General features: G+C 43.6%; 17 non-coding genes across 17 annotated transcripts; all 17 read right to left on the reverse strand.

Annotated features, from left to right (window-relative positions):
• Positions 1-578: 578 nt before the first annotated feature.
• On the reverse strand, positions 579-661 carry TRNAL-AAG (transfer RNA leucine (anticodon AAG)). Its single transcript has one exon. It is a non-coding gene; the product is annotated as a tRNA-Leu (tRNA).
• A 906-nt stretch (positions 662-1,567) lies between these two features.
• On the reverse strand, positions 1,568-1,650 carry TRNAL-UAG (transfer RNA leucine (anticodon UAG)). The gene has a single exon. It is a non-coding gene; the product is annotated as a tRNA-Leu (tRNA).
• A 1,024-nt stretch (positions 1,651-2,674) lies between these two features.
• On the reverse strand, positions 2,675-2,757 carry TRNAL-AAG (transfer RNA leucine (anticodon AAG)). Its single transcript has one exon. It is a non-coding gene; the product is annotated as a tRNA-Leu (tRNA).
• A 906-nt stretch (positions 2,758-3,663) lies between these two features.
• TRNAL-UAG (transfer RNA leucine (anticodon UAG)) lies at positions 3,664-3,746 on the reverse strand. Its single transcript has one exon. It is a non-coding gene; the product is annotated as a tRNA-Leu (tRNA).
• Positions 3,747-4,770: 1,024 nt separating this feature from the next.
• Positions 4,771-4,853, reverse strand: TRNAL-AAG (transfer RNA leucine (anticodon AAG)). The gene has a single exon. It is a non-coding gene; the product is annotated as a tRNA-Leu (tRNA).
• A 906-nt stretch (positions 4,854-5,759) lies between these two features.
• TRNAL-UAG (transfer RNA leucine (anticodon UAG)) lies at positions 5,760-5,842 on the reverse strand. The gene has a single exon. It is a non-coding gene; the product is annotated as a tRNA-Leu (tRNA).
• A 1,297-nt stretch (positions 5,843-7,139) lies between these two features.
• On the reverse strand, positions 7,140-7,222 carry TRNAL-CAG (transfer RNA leucine (anticodon CAG)). Its single transcript has one exon. It is a non-coding gene; the product is annotated as a tRNA-Leu (tRNA).
• A 632-nt stretch (positions 7,223-7,854) lies between these two features.
• Positions 7,855-7,937, reverse strand: TRNAL-UAG (transfer RNA leucine (anticodon UAG)). Its single transcript has one exon. It is a non-coding gene; the product is annotated as a tRNA-Leu (tRNA).
• Positions 7,938-9,949: 2,012 nt separating this feature from the next.
• On the reverse strand, positions 9,950-10,032 carry TRNAL-UAG (transfer RNA leucine (anticodon UAG)). Its single transcript has one exon. It is a non-coding gene; the product is annotated as a tRNA-Leu (tRNA).
• A 1,024-nt stretch (positions 10,033-11,056) lies between these two features.
• TRNAL-AAG (transfer RNA leucine (anticodon AAG)) lies at positions 11,057-11,139 on the reverse strand. The gene has a single exon. It is a non-coding gene; the product is annotated as a tRNA-Leu (tRNA).
• Positions 11,140-12,045: 906 nt separating this feature from the next.
• Positions 12,046-12,128, reverse strand: TRNAL-UAG (transfer RNA leucine (anticodon UAG)). Its single transcript has one exon. It is a non-coding gene; the product is annotated as a tRNA-Leu (tRNA).
• Positions 12,129-13,152: 1,024 nt separating this feature from the next.
• On the reverse strand, positions 13,153-13,235 carry TRNAL-AAG (transfer RNA leucine (anticodon AAG)). The gene has a single exon. It is a non-coding gene; the product is annotated as a tRNA-Leu (tRNA).
• A 906-nt stretch (positions 13,236-14,141) lies between these two features.
• On the reverse strand, positions 14,142-14,224 carry TRNAL-UAG (transfer RNA leucine (anticodon UAG)). Its single transcript has one exon. It is a non-coding gene; the product is annotated as a tRNA-Leu (tRNA).
• A 2,012-nt stretch (positions 14,225-16,236) lies between these two features.
• Positions 16,237-16,319, reverse strand: TRNAL-UAG (transfer RNA leucine (anticodon UAG)). The gene has a single exon. It is a non-coding gene; the product is annotated as a tRNA-Leu (tRNA).
• A 1,024-nt stretch (positions 16,320-17,343) lies between these two features.
• On the reverse strand, positions 17,344-17,426 carry TRNAL-AAG (transfer RNA leucine (anticodon AAG)). The gene has a single exon. It is a non-coding gene; the product is annotated as a tRNA-Leu (tRNA).
• Positions 17,427-18,332: 906 nt separating this feature from the next.
• TRNAL-UAG (transfer RNA leucine (anticodon UAG)) lies at positions 18,333-18,415 on the reverse strand. The gene has a single exon. It is a non-coding gene; the product is annotated as a tRNA-Leu (tRNA).
• A 1,024-nt stretch (positions 18,416-19,439) lies between these two features.
• Positions 19,440-19,522, reverse strand: TRNAL-AAG (transfer RNA leucine (anticodon AAG)). Its single transcript has one exon. It is a non-coding gene; the product is annotated as a tRNA-Leu (tRNA).
• Between the last annotated feature and the right edge of the window lie 537 nt (positions 19,523-20,059).

Raw genomic sequence — 20,059 nt, forward strand, 5'->3', positions numbered from 1 at the left:
GCCCCTGGCCTGGGACTTACCCTCACTGGCTGAGGCGTGAATTTCTGCATACCAACGTTGCATAGATGGTACGTTTGTGGTCGGTTTGGGATGGGTGGGAGGTCAAAAGCATGGAAAAGTATGTCGCCTTCACTTCTAGTCTCCTCTTCTAGGCCTACCTGCCGTTCACTCACTCTGTCTTTGTTTCATTCTCTCCTTCCTCAACACCCCTTCTCACTCACTCGCTCTATCACTTGTGCTCTTTCCCCTTGCTCTGCATTTCATAGTGGAAACATCTCTTGAATGGAGCATTAGAAAATGAGGTTACATAAAATTAACAATCTACTTATTGGAAACCAAAAATATCACGAGACTGAATGTAACCCATTTCATTAATAAAAGGGACTTTTTAAGCACCCCCCAAAAAACACATAAAACACCACGAGTGCTAGAAGAATATTATACGAGCTTGAAGACAGAATTGGGCAAATTAATTTGCAGTTGAAACTGAAGTTTGTTACTTATTCAGATATTATATGCACTGCCAATTTTTAGCTGAGATTCTAAAAGAACTCAGAGACAAAATGGACTTAAAGTTTTGTCAGAAGTGGGATTCGAACCCATGCCTCCAGGAGAGACTGCGGCCTTAACGCAGCGCCTTAGACCACTCGGCCATCCTGACCACATTTGCTTGTTTATCTACAGAGAGGGAAAGATATTTTGAACCAAAAAAAGCACACATCTTAGGTCATGAGTGGCTAGAGCAAGAAAAAAACTCACTGCACTTTTCCAAGTAGACAACCATATAAGCCCATGTGAGGGAAATGATCAGATTTTTTCTCTCTCAAGAAAAAAGTAGAGTAAACACACAATTGTCAGAAGTGGGATTTGAACCCACGCCTCCAGAAGAGACTGCGACCTGAACACAGCGCCTTAGACCACCCGGCCATCCTGACTTGCATTTGTGGAACCTTCCACAGGCCAGACAGCCATGCAAGTGGGGTACCGAAAAGGCATGCCCTCAATTTATTTATCCTATTATAAGTACTTCCAACAGATCTTTGAACAATCCATAGAGAGCAGTACCTATGAAGAACTCTTTAGACCTTTAAGGCGTACAAAGAGAAAGTGCTATTAACCAGCCACTTGAAAGGCCCAAAGCTGCTTTGAAATTGAGTCAACAGCCACCTCTTGGCTAGCTAAAGCAAATTCAACAAGGAATTTCAATGTCACAACATAGGGTGGAATACGCAAATCTAAGCAGCCCCTGATCACAGCCCTGAGGAAATTGCCGTAAGTGTCCTGGAGTCCAACTGTCTACCAGATGCTAGGCATTCTTCCATATTTGCATGGCCTGTCTGGCCAGGGCATACAAGAGCATGACTCTTCCAGATGAGCTCTTACATGGGTCCTATGCTCATATAGTAAGGACTGCACTTTGTCAGCAAGACTTTATACAACCGAAATATATGAGAAACCCCAGCTCTCTTGACTAGATGAGGACGGAATCACATCCCAGGTGAAGACCAACAGATGCAACTTCCATCAGATGTTAACCTGAAAAAGGAGATTACATCTCCAAAAGTCATGTCAGAAGTGGGATTCGAACCCACGCCTCCAGAGGAGACTGCGGCCTAAACACAGCGCCTTAGACCACTCGGCCATCCTGACAGTGCAGAGTCTTAAGAAATGTATAAAAGTCACTCAGAAATTTCTGCCTCCATGCAAGCCTGAAATAATTTAAACCTTCAAACACAAGGTGCAACTTTATGCACAGGACAATAAACACAGAAGATCACATGTGAAAGCATTTCATTTCACAGCTGTACCATTTTTATGCTTTTAGAATACCTCATACCTCTCACCAGCTATTTAGGGTCCTGTATCCTACTCACAAAATTACCTTGCCTGCGACCTCTCTCTCTACACAAACAACTACTGCACAGGAAGTAGGAAGGCAGAAGGTGGGGCATATTATGCAAATGTATGCTGTCATTGTGCCTTGCAGATTCATGCAGGATTTCTAGATCCTTGCTGGATACAAGAGAGCAGACCTTGTTTCAGATCAACTGTCCCTAGCAGGGAACGTCTGAGCACATGCAGTCTTTTGCTCTCTAGCCCCTGGCCTGGGACTTACCCTCACTGGCTGAGGCGTGAATTTCTGCATACCAACGTTGCATAGATGGTACGTTTGTGGTCGGTTTGGGATGGGTGGGAGGTCAAAAGCATGGAAAAGTATGTCGCCTTCACTTCTAGTCTCCTCTTCTAGGCCTACCTGCCGTTCACTCACTCTGTCTTTGTTTCATTCTCTCCTTCCTCAACACCCCTTCTCACTCACTCGCTCTATCACTTGTGCTCTTTCCCCTTGCTCTGCATTTCATAGTAGAAACATCTCTTGAATGGAGCATTAGAAAATGAGGTTACATAAAATTAACAATCTACTTATTGGAAACCAAAAATATCACAAGACTGAATGTAACCCATTTCATTAATAAAAGGGACTTTTTAAGCACCCCCCAAAAAACACATAAAACACCACGAGTGCTAGAAGAATATTATACGAGCTTGAAGACAGAATTGGGCAAATTAATTTGCAGTTGAAACTGAAGTTTGTTACTTATTCAGATATTATATGCACTGCCAATTTTTAGCTGAGATTCTAAAAGAACTCAGAGACAAAATGGACTTAAAGTTTTGTCAGAAGTGGGATTCGAACCCATGCCTCCAGGAGAGACTGCGGCCTTAACGCAGCGCCTTAGACCACTCGGCCATCCTGACCACATTTGCTTGTTTATCTACAGAGAGGGAAAGATATTGTGAACCAAAAAAAGCACACATCTTAGGTCATGAGTGGCTAGAGCAAGAAAAAAACTCACTGCACTTTTCCAAGTAGACAACCATATAAGCCCATGTGAGGGAAATGATCAGATTTTTTCTATCTCAAGAAAAAAGTAGAGTAAACACACAATTGTCAGAAGTGGGATTTGAACCCACGCCTCCAGAAGAGACTGCGACCTGAACGCAGCGCCTTAGACCACCCGGCCATCCTGACTTGCATTTGTGCAACCTTCCACAGGCCAGACAGCCATGCAAGTGGGGTACCGAAAAGGCATGCCCTCAATTTATTTATCCTATTATAAGTACTTCCAACAGATCTTTGAACAATCCATAGAGAGCAGTACCTATGAAGAACTCTTTAGACCTTTAAGGCGTACAAAGAGAAAGTGCTATTAACCAGCCACTTGAAAGGCCCAAAGCTGCTTTGAAATTGAGTCAACAGCCACCTCTTGGCTAGCTAAAGCAAATTCAACAAGGAATTTCAATGTCACAACATAGGGTGGAATACGCAAATCTAAGCAGCCCCTGATCACAGCCCTGAGGAAATTGCCGTAAGTGTGCTGGAGTCCAACTGTCTACCAGATGCTAGGCATTCTTCCATATTTGCATGGCCTGTCTGGCCAGGGCATACAAGAGCATGACTCTTCCAGATGAGCTCTTACATGGGTCCTATGCTCATATAGTAAGGACTGCACTTTGTCAGCAAGACTTTATACAACCGAAATATATGAGAAACCCCAGCTCTCTTGACTAGATGAGGACGGAATCACATCCCAGGTGAAGACCAACAGATGCAACTTCCATCAGATGTTAACCTGAAAAAGGAGATTACATCTCCAAAAGTCATGTCAGAAGTGGGATTCGAACCCACGCCTCCAGAGGAGACTGCGGCCTAAACACAGCGCCTTAGACCACTCGGCCATCCTGACAGTGCAGAGTCTTAAGAAATGTATAAAAGTCACTCAGAAATTTCTGCCTCCATGCAAGCCTGAAATAATTTAAACCTTCAAACACAAGGTGCAACTTTATGCACAGGACAATAAACACAGAAGATCACATGTGAAAGCATTTCATTTCACAGCTGTACCATTTTTATGCTTTTAGAATACCTCATACCTCTCACCAGCTATTTAGGGTCCTGTATCCTACTCACAAAATTACCTTGCCTGCGACCTCTCTCTCTACACAAACAACTACTGCACAGGAAGTAGGAAGGCAGAAGGTGGGGCATATTATGCAAATGTATGCTGTCATTGTGCCTTGCAGATTCATGCAGGATTTCTAGATCCTTGCTGGATACAAGAGAGCAGACCTTGTTTCAGATCAACTGTCCCTAGCAGGGAACGTCTGAGCACATGCAGTCTTTTGCTCTCTAGCCCCTGGCCTGGGACTTACCCTCACTGGCTGAGGCGTGAATTTCTGCATACCAACGTTGCATAGATGGTACGTTTGTGGTCGGTTTGGGATGGGTGGGAGGTCAAAAGCATGGAAAAGTATGTCGCCTTCACTTCTAGTCTCCTCTTCTAGGCCTACCTGCCGTTCACTCACTCTGTCTTTGTTTCATTCTCTCCTTCCTCAACACCCCTTCTCACTCACTCGCTCTATCACTTGTGCTCTTTCCCCTTGCTCTGCATTTCATAGTAGAAACATCTCTTGAATGGAGCATTAGAAAATGAGGTTACATAAAATTAACAATCTACTTATTGGAAACCAAAAATATCACAAGACTGAATGTAACCCATTTCATTAATAAAAGGGACTTTTTAAGCACCCCCCAAAAAACACATAAAACACCACGAGTGCTAGAAGAATATTATACGAGCTTGAAGACAGAATTGGGCAAATTAATTTGCAGTTGAAACTGAAGTTTGTTACTTATTCAGATATTATATGCACTGCCAATTTTTAGCTGAGATTCTAAAAGAACTCAGAGACAAAATGGACTTAAAGTTTTGTCAGAAGTGGGATTCGAACCCATGCCTCCAGGAGAGACTGCGGCCTTAACGCAGCGCCTTAGACCACTCGGCCATCCTGACCACATTTGCTTGTTTATCTACAGAGAGGGAAAGATATTGTGAACCAAAAAAAGCACACATCTTAGGTCATGAGTGGCTAGAGCAAGAAAAAAACTCACTGCACTTTTCCAAGTAGACAACCATATAAGCCCATGTGAGGGAAATGATCAGATTTTTTCTATCTCAAGAAAAAAGTAGAGTAAACACACAATTGTCAGAAGTGGGATTTGAACCCACGCCTCCAGAAGAGACTGCGACCTGAACGCAGCGCCTTAGACCACCCGGCCATCCTGACTTGCATTTGTGCAACCTTCCACAGGCCAGACAGCCATGCAAGTGGGGTACCGAAAAGGCATGCCCTCAATTTATTTATCCTATTATAAGTACTTCCAACAGATCTTTGAACAATCCATAGAGAGCAGTACCTATGAAGAACTCTTTAGACCTTTAAGGCGTACAAAGAGAAAGTGCTATTAACCAGCCACTTGAAAGGCCCAAAGCTGCTTTGAAATTGAGTCAACAGCCACCTCTTGGCTAGCTAAAGCAAATTCAACAAGGAATTTCAATGTCACAACATAGGGTGGAATACGCAAATCTAAGCAGCCCCTGATCACAGCCCTGAGGAAATTGCCGTAAGTGTGCTGGAGTCCAACTGTCTACCAGATGCTAGGCATTCTTCCATATTTGCATGGCCTGTCTGGCCAGGGCATACAAGAGCATGACTCTTCCAGATGAGCTCTTACATGGGTCCTATGCTCATATAGTAAGGACTGCACTTTGTCAGCAAGACTTTATACAACCGAAATATATGAGAAACCCCAGCTCTCTTGACTAGATGAGGACGGAATCACATCCCAGGTGAAGACCAACAGATGCAACTTCCATCAGATGTTAACCTGAAAAAGGAGATTACATCTCCAAAAGTCATGTCAGAAGTGGGATTCGAACCCACGCCTCCAGAGGAGACTGCGGCCTAAACACAGCGCCTTAGACCACTCGGCCATCCTGACAGTGCAGAGTCTTAAGAAATGTATAAAAGTCACTCAGAAATTTCTGCCTCCATGCAAGCCTGAAATAATTTAAACCTTCAAACACAAGGTGCAACTTTATGCACAGGACAATAAACACAGAAGATCACATGTGAAAGCATTTCATTTCACAGCTGTACCATTTTTATGCTTTTAGAATACCTCATACCTCTCACCAGCTATTTAGGGTCCTGTATCCTACTCACAAAATTACCTTGCCTGCGACCTCTCTCTCTACACAAACAACTACTGCACAGGAAGTAGGAAGGCAGAAGGTGGGGCATATTATGCAAATGTATGCTGTCATTGTGCCTTGCAGATTCATGCAGGATTTCTAGATCCTTGCTGGATACAAGAGAGCAGACCTTGTTTCAGATCAACTGTCCCTAGCAGGAAACGTCTGAGCACATGCAGTCTTTTGCTCTCTAGCCCCTGGCCTGGGACTTACCCTCACTGGCTGAGGCGTGAATTTCTGCATACCAACGTTGCATAGATGGTACGTTTGTGGTCGGTTTGGGATGGGTGGGAGGTCAAAAGCAGGGAAAAGTATGTCGCCTTCACTTCTAGTCTCCTCTTCTAGGCATACCTGCCGTTCACTCACTCTGTCTTTGTTTCATTCTCTCCTTCCTCAACACCCCTTCTCACTCACTCGCTCTATCACTTGTGCTCTTTCCCCTTGCTCTGCATTTCATAGTGGAAACATCTCTTGAATGGAGCATTAGAAAATGAGGTTACATAAAATTAACAATCTACTTATTGGAAACCAAAAATATCACAAGACTGAATGTAACCCATTTCATTAATAAAAGGGACTTTTTAAGCACCCCCCAAAAAACACATAAAACACCACGAGTGCTAGAAGAATATTATACGAGCTTGAAGACAGAATTGGGCAAATTAATTTGCAGTTGAAACTGAAGTTTGTTACTTATTCAGATATTATATGCACTGCCAATTTTTAGCTGAGATTCTAAAAGAACTCAGAGACAAAATGGACTTAAAGTTTTGTCAGAATGGGATTCGAACCCACGCCTCCAGGTGAGACTGCGGCCTTAACGCAGCGCCTTAGACCACTCGGCCATCCTGACCACATTTGCTTGATCATCTACAGAGAGGGAAAGATATTGTGAACCAAAAAAAGCACACAACTTAGGTCATGAGTGGCTAGAGCAAGAAAAAAACTCACTGCACTTTTCCAAGTAGACAACCATATAAGCCCATGTGAGGGAAATTATCTGATTTTTTCTCTCCCAAGAAAAAAGTAGAGTAAACACACAATTGTCAGAAGTGGGATTTGAACCCACGCCTCCAGAAGAGACTGCGACCTGAACGCAGCGCCTTAGACCACTCGGCCATCCTGACTTGCATTTGTGGACCCTTCCACAGGCCAGACAGCCATGCAAGTGGGGTACCGAAAAGGCATGCCCTCAATTTATTTATCCTATTATAAGTACTTCCAACAGATCTTTGAACAATCCATAGAGAGCAGTACCTATGAAGAACTCTTTAGACCTTTAAGGCGTACAAAGAGAAAGTGCTATTAACCAGCCACTTGAAAGGCCCAAAGCTGCTTTGAAATTGAGTCAACAGCCACCTCTTGGCTAGCTAAAGCAAATTCAACAAGGAATTTCAATGTCACAACATAGGGTGGAATACGCAAATCTAAGCAGCCCCTGATCACAGCCCTGAGGAAATTGCCGTAAGTGTGCTGGAGTCCAACTGTCTACCAGATGCTAGGCATTCTTCCATATTTGCATGGCCTGTCTGGCTAGGGCATACAAGAGCATGACTCTTCCAGATGAGCTCTTACATGGGTCCTATGCTCATATAGTAAGGACTGCACTTTGTCAGCAAGACTTTATACAACCGAAATATATGAGAAACCCCAGCTCTCTTGACTAGATGAGGACGGAATCACATCCCAGGTGAAGACCAACAGATGCAACTTCCATCAGATGTTAACCTGAAAAAGGAGATTACATCTCCAAAAGTCATGTCAGAAGTGGGATTCGAACCCACGCCTCCAGAGGAGACTGTGGCCTAAACACAGCGCCTTAGACCACTCGGCCATCCTGACAGTGCAGAGTCTTAAGAAATGTATAAAAGTCACTCAGAAATTTCTGCCTCCATGCAAGCCTGAAATAATTTAAACCTTCAAACACAAGGTGCAACTTTATGCACAGGACAATAAACACAGAAGATCACATGTGAAAGCATTTCATTTCACAGGTGTACAATTTTTATGCTTTTAGAATACCTCATACCTCTCACCAGCTATTTAGGGTCCTGTATCCTACTCACAAAATTACCTTGCCTGCGACCTCTCTCTCTACACAAACAACTACTGCACAGGAAGTAGGAAGGCAGAAGGTGGGGCATATTATGCAAATGTATGCTGTCATTGTGCCTTGCAGATTCATGCAGGATTTCTAGATCCTTGCTGGATACAAGAGAGCAGACCTTGTTTCAGATCAACTGTCCCTAGCAGGGAACGTCTGAGCACATGCAGTCTTTTGCTCTCTAGCCCCTGGCCTGGGACTTACCCTCACTGGCTGAGGCGTGAATTTCTGCATACCAACGTTGCATAGATGGTACGTTTGTGGTCGGTTTGGGATGGGTGGGAGGTCAAAAGCAGGGAAAAGTATGTCGCCTTCACTTCTAGTCTCCTCTTCTAGGCCTACCTGCCGTTCACTCACTCTGTCTTTGTTTCATTCTCTCCTTCCTCAACACCCCTTCTCACTCACTCGCTCTATCACTTGTGCTCTTTCCCCTTGCTCTGCATTTCATAGTGGAAACATCTCTTGAATGGAGCATTAGAAAATGAGGTTACATAAAATTAACAATCTACTTATTGGAAACCAAAAATATCACAAGACTGAATGTAACCCATTTCATTAATAAAAGGGACTTTTTAAGCACCCCCCAAAAAACACATAAAACACCACGAGTGCTAGAAGAATATTATACGAGCTTGAAGACAGAATTGGGCAAATTAATTTGCAGTTGAAACTGAAGTTTGTTACTTATTCAGATATTATATGCACTGCCAATTTTTAGCTGAGATTCTAAAAGAACTCAGAGACAAAATGGACTTAAAGTTTTGTCAGAAGTGGGATTCGAACCCACGCCTCCAGGAGAGACTGCTGCCTTAACGCAGCGCCTTAGACCACTCGGCCATCCTGACCACGTTTACTTGATCATCTACAGAGAGGGAAAGATATTGTGAACCAAAAAAAGCAGCCATCTTAGGTCATGAGTGGCTAGAGCAAGAAAAAAACTCACTGCACTTTTCCAAGTAGACAACCATATAAGCCCATGTGAGGGAAATGATCAGATTTTTTCTCTCTCAAGAAAAAAGTAGAGTAAACACACAATTGTCAGAAGTGGGATTTGAACCCACGCCTCCAGAAAGACTGCGACCTGAACGCAGCGCCTTAGACCACCCGGCCATCCTGACTTGCATTTGTGGAACCTTCCACAGGCCAGACAGCCATGCAAGTGGGGTACCGAAAAGGCATGCCCTCAATTTATTTATCCTATTATAAGTACTTCCAACAGATCTTTGAACAATCCATAGAGAGCAGTACCTATGAAGAACTCTTTAGACCTTTAAGGCGTACAAAGAGAAAGTGCTTTTAACCAGCCACTTGAAAGGCCCAAAGCTGCTTTGAAATTGAGTCAACAGCCACCTCTTGGCTAGCTAAAGCAAATTCAACAAGGAATTTCAATGTCACAACATAGGGTGGAATACGCAAATCTAAGCAGCCCCTGATCACAGCCCTGAGGAAATTGCCGTAAGTGTGCTGGAGTCCAACTGTCTACCAGATGCTAGGCATTCTTCCATATTTGCATGGCCTGTCTGGCCAGGGCATACAAGAGCATGACTCTTCCAGATGAGCTCTTACATGGGTCCTATGCTCATATAGTAAGGACTGCACTTTGTCAGCAAGACTTTATACAACCGAAATATATGAGAAACCCCAGCTCTCTTGACTAGATGAGGACGGAATCACATCCCAGGTGAAGACCAACAGATGCAACTTCCATCAGATGTTAACCTGAAAAAGGAGATTACATCTCCAAAAGTCATGTCAGAAGTGGGATTCGAACCCACGTCTCCAGAGGAGACTGCGGCCTAAACACAGCGCCTAAGACCACTCGGCCATCCTGACAGTGCAGAGTCTAAAGAAATGTATAAAAGTCACTCAGAAATTTCTGCCTCCATGCAAGCCTGAAATAATTTAAACCTTCAAACACAAGGTGCAACTTTATGCACAGGACAATAAACACAGAAGATCACATGTGAAAGCATTTCATTTCACAGGTGTACAATTTTTATGCTTTTAAAATACCTCATACCTCTCACCAGCTATTTAGGGTCCTGTATCCTACTCACGAAATTACCTTGCCTGCGACCTCTCTCTCTACACAAACAACTACTGCACAGGAAGTAGGAAGGCAGAAGGTGGGGCATATTATGCAAATGTATGCTGTCATTGTGCCTTGCAGATTCATGCAGGATTTCTAGATCCTTGCTGGATACAAGAGAGCAGACCTTGTTTCAGATCAACTGTCCCTAGCAGGGAACGTCTGAGCACATGCAGTCTTTTGCTCTCTAGCCCCTGGCCTGGGACTTACCCTCACTGGCTGAGGCGTGAATTTCTGCATACCAACGTTGCATAGATGGTACGTTTGTGGTCGGTTTGGGATGGGTGGGAGGTCAAAAGCATGGAAAAGTATGTCGCCTTCACTTCTAGTCTCCTCTTCTAGGCCTACCTGCCGTTCACTCACTCTGTCTTTGTTTCATTCTCTCCTTCCTCAACACCCCTTCTCACTCACTCGCTCTATCACTTGTGCTCTTTCCCCTTGCTCTGCATTTCATAGTGGAAACATCTCTTGAATGGAGCATTAGAAAATGAGGTTACATAAAATTAACAATCTACTTATTGGAAACCAAAAATATCACAAGACTGAATGTAACCCATTTCATTAATAAAAGGGACTTTTTAAGCACCCCCCAAAAAACACATAAAACACCACGAGTGCTAGAAGAATATTATACGAGCTTGAAGACAGAATTGGGCAAATTAATTTGCAGTTGAAACTGAAGTTTGTTACTTATTCAGATATTATATGCACTGCCAATTTTTAGCTGAGATTCTAAAAGAACTCAGAGACAAAATGGACTTAAAGTTTTGTCAGAAGTGGGATTCGAACCCATGCCTCCAGGAGAGACTGCGGCCTTAACGCAGCGCCTTAGACCACTCGGCCATCCTGACCACATTTGCTTGTTTATCTACAGAGAGGGAAAGATATTGTGAACCAAAAAAAGCACACATCTTAGGTCATGAGTGGCTAGAGCAAGAAAAAAACTCACTGCACTTTTCCAAGTAGACAACCATATAAGCCCATGTGAGGGAAATGATCAGATTTTTTCTCTCTCAAGAAAAAAGTAGAGTAAACACACAATTGTCAGAAGTGGGATTTGAACCCACGCCTCCAGAAGAGACTGCGACCTGAACACAGCGCCTTAGACCACCCGGCCATCCTGACTTGCATTTGTGGAACCTTCCACAGGCCAGACAGCCATGCAAGTGGGGTACCGAAAAGGCATGCCCTCAATTTATTTATCCTATTATAAGTACTTCCAACAGATCTTTGAACAATCCATAGAGAGCAGTACCTATGAAGAACTCTTTAGACCTTTAAGGCGTACAAAGAGAAAGTGCTATTAACCAGCCACTTGAAAGGCCCAAAGCTGCTTTGAAATTGAGTCAACAGCCACCTCTTGGCTAGCTAAAGCAAATTCAACAAGGAATTTCAATGTCACAACATAGGGTGGAATACGCAAATCTAAGCAGCCCCTGATCACAGCCCTGAGGAAATTGCCGTAAGTGTGCTGGAGTCCAACTGTCTACCAGATGCTAGGCATTCTTCCATATTTGCATGGCCTGTCTGGCCAGGGCATACAAGAGCATGACTCTTCCAGATGAGCTCTTACATGGGTCCTATGCTCATATAGTAAGGACTGCACTTTGTCAGCAAGACTTTATACAACCGAAATATATGAGAAACCCCAGCTCTCTTGACTAGATGAGGACGGAATCACATCCCAGGTGAAGACCAACAGATGCAACTTCCATCAGATGTTAACCTGAAAAAGGAGATTACATCTCCAAAAGTCATGTCAGAAGTGGGATTCGAACCCACGCCTCCAGAGGAGACTGCGGCCTAAACACAGCGCCTTAGACCACTCGGCCATCCTGACAGTGCAGAGTCTTAAGAAATGTATAAAAGTCACTCAGAAATTTCTGCCTCCATGCAAGCCTGAAATAATTTAAACCTTCAAACACAAGGTGCAACTTTATGCACAGGACAATAAACACAGAAGATCACATGTGAAAGCATTTCATTTCACAGCTGTACCATTTTTATGCTTTTAGAATACCTCATACCTCTCACCAGCTATTTAGGGTCCTGTATCCTACTCACAAAATTACCTTGCCTGCGACCTCTCTCTCTACACAAACAACTACTGCACAGGAAGTAGGAAGGCAGAAGGTGGGGCATATTATGCAAATGTATGCTGTCATTGTGCCTTGCAGATTCATGCAGGATTTCTAGATCCTTGCTGGATACAAGAGAGCAGACCTTGTTTCAGATCAACTGTCCCTAGCAGGGAACGTCTGAGCACATGCAGTCTTTTGCTCTCTAGCCCCTGGCCTGGGACTTACCCTCACTGGCTGAGGCGTGAATTTCTGCATACCAACGTTGCATAGATGGTACGTTTGTGGTCGGTTTGGGATGGGTGGGAGGTCAAAAGCATGGAAAAGTATGTCGCCTTCACTTCTAGTCTCCTCTTCTAGGCCTACCTGCCGTTCACTCACTCTGTCTTTGTTTCATTCTCTCCTTCCTCAACACCCCTTCTCACTCACTCGCTCTATCACTTGTGCTCTTTCCCCTTGCTCTGCATTTCATAGTAGAAACATCTCTTGAATGGAGCATTAGAAAATGAGGTTACATAAAATTAACAATCTACTTATTGGAAACCAAAAATATCACAAGACTGAATGTAACCCATTTCATTAATAAAAGGGACTTTTTAAGCACCCCCCAAAAAACACATAAAACACCACGAGTGCTAGAAGAATATTATACGAGCTTGAAGACAGAATTGGGCAAATTAATTTGCAGTTGAAACTGAAGTTTGTTACTTATTCAGATATTATATGCACTGCCAATTTTTAGCTGAGATTCTAAAAGAACTCAGAGACAAAATGGACTTAAAGTTTTGTCAGAAGTGGGATTCGAACCCATGCCTCCAGGAGAGACTGCGGCCTTAACGCAGCGCCTTAGACCACTCGGCCATCCTGACCACATTTGCTTGTTTATCTACAGAGAGGGAAAGATATTGTGAACCAAAAAAAGCACACATCTTAGGTCATGAGTGGCTAGAGCAAGAAAAAAACTCACTGCACTTTTCCAAGTAGACAACCATATAAGCCCATGTGAGGGAAATGATCAGATTTTTTCTATCTCAAGAAAAAAGTAGAGTAAACACACAATTGTCAGAAGTGGGATTTGAACCCACGCCTCCAGAAGAGACTGCGACCTGAACGCAGCGCCTTAGACCACCCGGCCATCCTGACTTGCATTTGTGCAACCTTCCACAGGCCAGACAGCCATGCAAGTGGGGTACCGAAAAGGCATGCCCTCAATTTATTTATCCTATTATAAGTACTTCCAACAGATCTTTGAACAATCCATAGAGAGCAGTACCTATGAAGAACTCTTTAGACCTTTAAGGCGTACAAAGAGAAAGTGCTATTAACCAGCCACTTGAAAGGCCCAAAGCTGCTTTGAAATTGAGTCAACAGCCACCTCTTGGCTAGCTAAAGCAAATTCAACAAGGAATTTCAATGTCAAAACATAGGGTGGAATACGCAAATCTAAGCAGCCCCTGATCACAGCCCTGAGGAAATTGCCGTAAGTGTGCTGGAGTCCAACTGTCTACCAGATGCTAGGCATTCTTCCATATTTGCATGGCCTGTCTGGCCAGGGCATACAAGAGCATGACTCTTCCAGATGAGCTCTTACATGGGTCCTATGCTCATATAGTAAGGACTGCACTTTGTCAGCAAGACTTTATACAACCGAAATATATGAGAAACCCCAGCTCTCTTGACTAGATGAGGACGGAATCACATCCCAGGTGAAGACCAACAGATGCAACTTCCATCAGATGTTAACCTGAAAAAGGAGATTACATCTCCAAAAGTCATGTCAGAAGTGGGATTCGAACCCACGCCTCCAGAGGAGACTGTGGCCTAAACACAGCGCCTTAGACCACTCGGCCATCCTGACAGTGCAGAGTCTTAAGAAATGTATAAAAGTCACTCAGAAATTTCTGCCTCCATGCAAGCCTGAAATAATTTAAACCTTCAAACACAAGGTGCAACTTTATGCACAGGACAATAAACACAGAAGATCACATGTGAAAGCATTTCATTTCACAGGTGTACAATTTTTATGCTTTTAGAATACCTCATACCTCTCACCAGCTATTTAGGGTCCTGTATCCTACTCACAAAATTACCTTGCCTGCGACCTCTCTCTCTACACAAACAACTACTGCACAGGAAGTAGGAAGGCAGAAGGTGGGGCATATTATGCAAATGTATGCTGTCATTGTGCCTTGCAGATTCATGCAGGATTTCTAGATCCTTGCTGGATACAAGAGAGCAGACCTTGTTTCAGATCAACTGTCCCTAGCAGGGAACGTCTGAGCACATGCAGTCTTTTGCTCTCTAGCCCCTGGCCTGGGACTTACCCTCACTGGCTGAGGCGTGAATTTCTGCATACCAACGTTGCATAGATGGTACGTTTGTGGTCGGTTTGGGATGGGTGGGAGGTCAAAAGCAGGGAAAAGTATGTCGCCTTCACTTCTAGTCTCCTCTTCTAGGCCTACCTGCCGTTCACTCACTCTGTCTTTGTTTCATTCTCTCCTTCCTCAACACCCCTTCTCACTCACTCGCTCTATCACTTGTGCTCTTTCCCCTTGCTCTGCATTTCATAGTGGAAACATCTCTTGAATGGAGCATTAGAAAATGAGGTTACATAAAATTAACAATCTACTTATTGGAAACCAAAAATATCACAAGACTGAATGTAACCCATTTCATTAATAAAAGGGACTTTTTAAGCACCCCCCAAAAAACACATAAAACACCACGAGTGCTAGAAGAATATTATACGAGCTTGAAGACAGAATTGGGCAAATTAATTTGCAGTTGAAACTGAAGTTTGTTACTTATTCAGATATTATATGCACTGCCAATTTTTAGCTGAGATTCTAAAAGAACTCAGAGACAAAATGGACTTAAAGTTTTGTCAGAAGTGGGATTCGAACCCACGCCTCCAGGAGAGACTGCTGCCTTAACGCAGCGCCTTAGACCACTCGGCCATCCTGACCACGTTTACTTGATCATCTACAGAGAGGGAAAGATATTGTGAACCAAAAAAAGCAGCCATCTTAGGTCATGAGTGGCTAGAGCAAGAAAAAAACTCACTGCACTTTTCCAAGTAGACAACCATATAAGCCCATGTGAGGGAAATGATCAGATTTTTTCTCTCTCAAGAAAAAAGTAGAGTAAACACACAATTGTCAGAAGTGGGATTTGAACCCACGCCTCCAGAAAGACTGCGACCTGAACGCAGCGCCTTAGACCACCCGGCCATCCTGACTTGCATTTGTGGAACCTTCCACAGGCCAGACAGCCATGCAAGTGGGGTACCGAAAAGGCATGCCCTCAATTTATTTATCCTATTATAAGTACTTCCAACAGATCTTTGAACAATCCATAGAGAGCAGTACCTATGAAGAACTCTTTAGACCTTTAAGGCGTACAAAGAGAAAGTGCTTTTAACCAGCCACTTGAAAGGCCCAAAGCTGCTTTGAAATTGAGTCAACAGCCACCTCTTGGCTAGCTAAAGCAAATTCAACAAGGAATTTCAATGTCACAACATAGGGTGGAATACGCAAATCTAAGCAGCCCCTGATCACAGCCCTGAGGAAATTGCCGTAAGTGTGCTGGAGTCCAACTGTCTACCAGATGCTAGGCATTCTTCCATATTTGCATGGCCTGTCTGGCCAGGGCATACAAGAGCATGACTCTTCCAGATGAGCTCTTACATGGGTCCTATGCTCATATAGTAAGGACTGCACTTTGTCAGCAAGACTTTATACAACCGAAATATATGAGAAACCCCAGCTCTCTTGACTAGATGAGGACGGAATCACATCCCAGGTGAAGACCAACAGATGCAACTTCCATCAGATGTTAACCTGAAAAAGGAGATTACATCTCCAAAAGTCATGTCAGAAGTGGGATTCGAACCCACGTCTCCAGAGGAGACTGCGGCCTAAACACAGCGCCTAAGACCACTCGGCCATCCTGACAGTGCAGAGTCTAAAGAAATGTATAAAAGTCACTCAGAAATTTCTGCCTCCATGCAAGCCTGAAATAATTTAAACCTTCAAACACAAGGTGCAACTTTATGCACAGGACAATAAACACAGAAGATCACATGTGAAAGCATTTCATTTCACAGGTGTACAATTTTTATGCTTTTAAAATACCTCATACCTCTCACCAGCTATTTAGGGTCCTGTATCCTACTCACGAAATTACCTTGCCTGCGACCTCTCTCTCTACACAAACAACTACTGCACAGGAAGTAGGAAGGCAGAAGGTGGGGCATATTATGCAAATGTATGCTGTCATTGTGCCTTGCAGATTCATGCAGGATTTCTAGATCCTTGCTGGATACAAGAGAGCAGACCTTGTTTCAGATCAACTGTCCCTAGCAGGGAACGTCTGAGCACATGCAGTCTTTTGCTCTCTAGCCCCTGGCCTGGGACTTACCCTCACTGGCTGAGGCGTGAATTTCTGCATACCAACGTTGCATAGATGGTACGTTTGTGGTCGGTTTGGGATGGGTGGGAGGTCAAAAGCATGGAAAAGTATGTCGCCTTCACTTCTAGTCTCCTCTTCTAGGCCTACCTGCCGTTCACTCACTCTGTCTTTGTTTCATTCTCTCCTTCCTCAACACCCCTTCTCACTCACTCGCTCTATCACTTGTGCTCTTTCCCCTTGCTCTGCATTTCATAGTGGAAACATCTCTTGAATGGAGCATTAGAAAATGAGGTTACATAAAATTAACAATCTACTTATTGGAAACCAAAAATATCACAAGACTGAATGTAACCCATTTCATTAATAAAAGGGACTTTTTAAGCACCCCCCAAAAAACACATAAAACACCACGAGTGCTAGAAGAATATTATACGAGCTTGAAGACAGAATTGGGCAAATTAATTTGCAGTTGAAACTGAAGTTTGTTACTTATTCAGATATTATATGCACTGCCAATTTTTAGCTGAGATTCTAAAAGAACTCAGAGACAAAATGGACTTAAAGTTTTGTCAGAAGTGGGATTCGAACCCATGCCTCCAGGAGAGACTGCGGCCTTAACGCAGCGCCTTAGACCACTCGGCCATCCTGACCACATTTGCTTGTTTATCTACAGAGAGGGAAAGATATTGTGAACCAAAAAAAGCACACATCTTAGGTCATGAGTGGCTAGAGCAAGAAAAAAACTCACTGCACTTTTCCAAGTAGACAACCATATAAGCCCATGTGAGGGAAATGATCAGATTTTTTCTCTCTCAAGAAAAAAGTAGAGTAAACACACAATTGTCAGAAGTGGGATTTGAACCCACGCCTCCAGAAGAGACTGCGACCTGAACACAGCGCCTTAGACCACCCGGCCATCCTGACTTGCATTTGTGGAACCTTCCACAGGCCAGACAGCCATGCAAGTGGGGTACCGAAAAGGCATGCCCTCAATTTATTTATCCTATTATAAGTACTTCCAACAGATCTTTGAACAATCCATAGAGAGCAGTACCTATGAAGAACTCTTTAGACCTTTAAGGCGTACAAAGAGAAAGTGCTATTAACCAGCCACTTGAAAGGCCCAAAGCTGCTTTGAAATTGAGTCAACAGCCACCTCTTGGCTAGCTAAAGCAAATTCAACAAGGAATTTCAATGTCACAACATAGGGTGGAATACGCAAATCTAAGCAGCCCCTGATCACAGCCCTGAGGAAATTGCCGTAAGTGTGCTGGAGTCCAACTGTCTACCAGATGCTAGGCATTCTTCCATATTTGCATGGCCTGTCTGGCCAGGGCATACAAGAGCATGACTCTTCCAGATGAGCTCTTACATGGGTCCTATGCTCATATAGTAAGGACTGCACTTTGTCAGCAAGACTTTATACAACCGAAATATATGAGAAACCCCAGCTCTCTTGACTAGATGAGGACGGAATCACATCCCAGGTGAAGACCAACAGATGCAACTTCCATCAGATGTTAACCTGAAAAAGGAGATTACATCTCCAAAAGTCATGTCAGAAGTGGGATTCGAACCCACGCCTCCAGAGGAGACTGCGGCCTAAACACAGCGCCTTAGACCACTCGGCCATCCTGACAGTGCAGAGTCTTAAGAAATGTATAAAAGTCACTCAGAAATTTCTGCCTCCATGCAAGCCTGAAATAATTTAAACCTTCAAACACAAGGTGCAACTTTATGCACAGGACAATAAACACAGAAGATCACATGTGAAAGCATTTCATTTCACAGCTGTACCATTTTTATGCTTTTAGAATACCTCATACCTCTCACCAGCTATTTAGGGTCCTGTATCCTACTCACAAAATTACCTTGCCTGCGACCTCTCTCTCTACACAAACAACTACTGCACAGGAAGTAGGAAGGCAGAAGGTGGGGCATATTATGCAAATGTATGCTGTCATTGTGCCTTGCAGATTCATGCAGGATTTCTAGATCCTTGCTGGATACAAGAGAGCAGACCTTGTTTCAGATCAACTGTCCCTAGCAGGGAACGTCTGAGCACATGCAGTCTTTTGCTCTCTAGCCCCTGGCCTGGGACTTACCCTCACTGGCTGAGGCGTGAATTTCTGCATACCAACGTTGCATAGATGGTACGTTTGTGGTCGGTTTGGGATGGGTGGGAGGTCAAAAGCATGGAAAAGTATGTCGCCTTCACTTCTAGTCTCCTCTTCTAGGCCTACCTGCCGTTCACTCACTCTGTCTTTGTTTCATTCTCTCCTTCCTCAACACCCCTTCTCACTCACTCGCTCTATCACTTGTGCTCTTTCCCCTTGCTCTGCATTTCATAGTAGAAACATCTCTTGAATGGAGCATTAGAAAATGAGGTTACATAAAATTAACAATCTACTTATTGGAAACCAAAAATATCACAAGACTGAATGTAACCCATTTCATTAATAAAAGGGACTTTTTAAGCACCCCCCAAAAAACACATAAAACACCACGAGTGCTAGAAGAATATTATACGAGCTTGAAGACAGAATTGGGCAAATTAATTTGCAGTTGAAACTGAAGTTTGTTACTTATTCAGATATTATATGCACTGCCAATTTTTAGCTGAGATTCTAAAAGAACTCAGAGACAAAATGGACTTAAAGTTTTGTCAGAAGTGGGATTCGAACCCATGCCTCCAGGAGAGACTGCGGCCTTAACGCAGCGCCTTAGACCACTCGGCCATCCTGACCACATTTGCTTGTTTATCTACAGAGAGGGAAAGATATTGTGAACCAAAAAAAGCACACATCTTAGGTCATGAGTGGCTAGAGCAAGAAAAAAACTCACTGCACTTTTCCAAGTAGACAACCATATAAGCCCATGTGAGGGAAATGATCAGATTTTTTCTATCTCAAGAAAAAAGTAGAGTAAACACACAATTGTCAGAAGTGGGATTTGAACCCACGCCTCCAGAAGAGACTGCGACCTGAACGCAGCGCCTTAGACCACCCGGCCATCCTGACTTGCATTTGTGCAACCTTCCACAGGCCAGACAGCCATGCAAGTGGGGTACCGAAAAGGCATGCCCTCAATTTATTTATCCTATTATAAGTACTTCCAACAGATCTTTGAACAATCCATAGAGAGCAGTACCTATGAAGAACTCTTTAGACCTTTAAGGCGTACAAAGAGAAAGTGCTATTAACCAGCCACTTGAAAGGCCCAAAGCTGCTTTGAAATTGAGTCAACAGCCACCTCTTGGCTAGCTAAAGCAAATTCAACAAGG

This window comes from Lissotriton vulgaris, chromosome 8, assembly GCF_964263255.1.
Source record: "Lissotriton vulgaris chromosome 8, aLisVul1.2, whole genome shotgun sequence".
NCBI lineage: Eukaryota > Metazoa > Chordata > Amphibia > Caudata > Salamandridae > Lissotriton > Lissotriton vulgaris.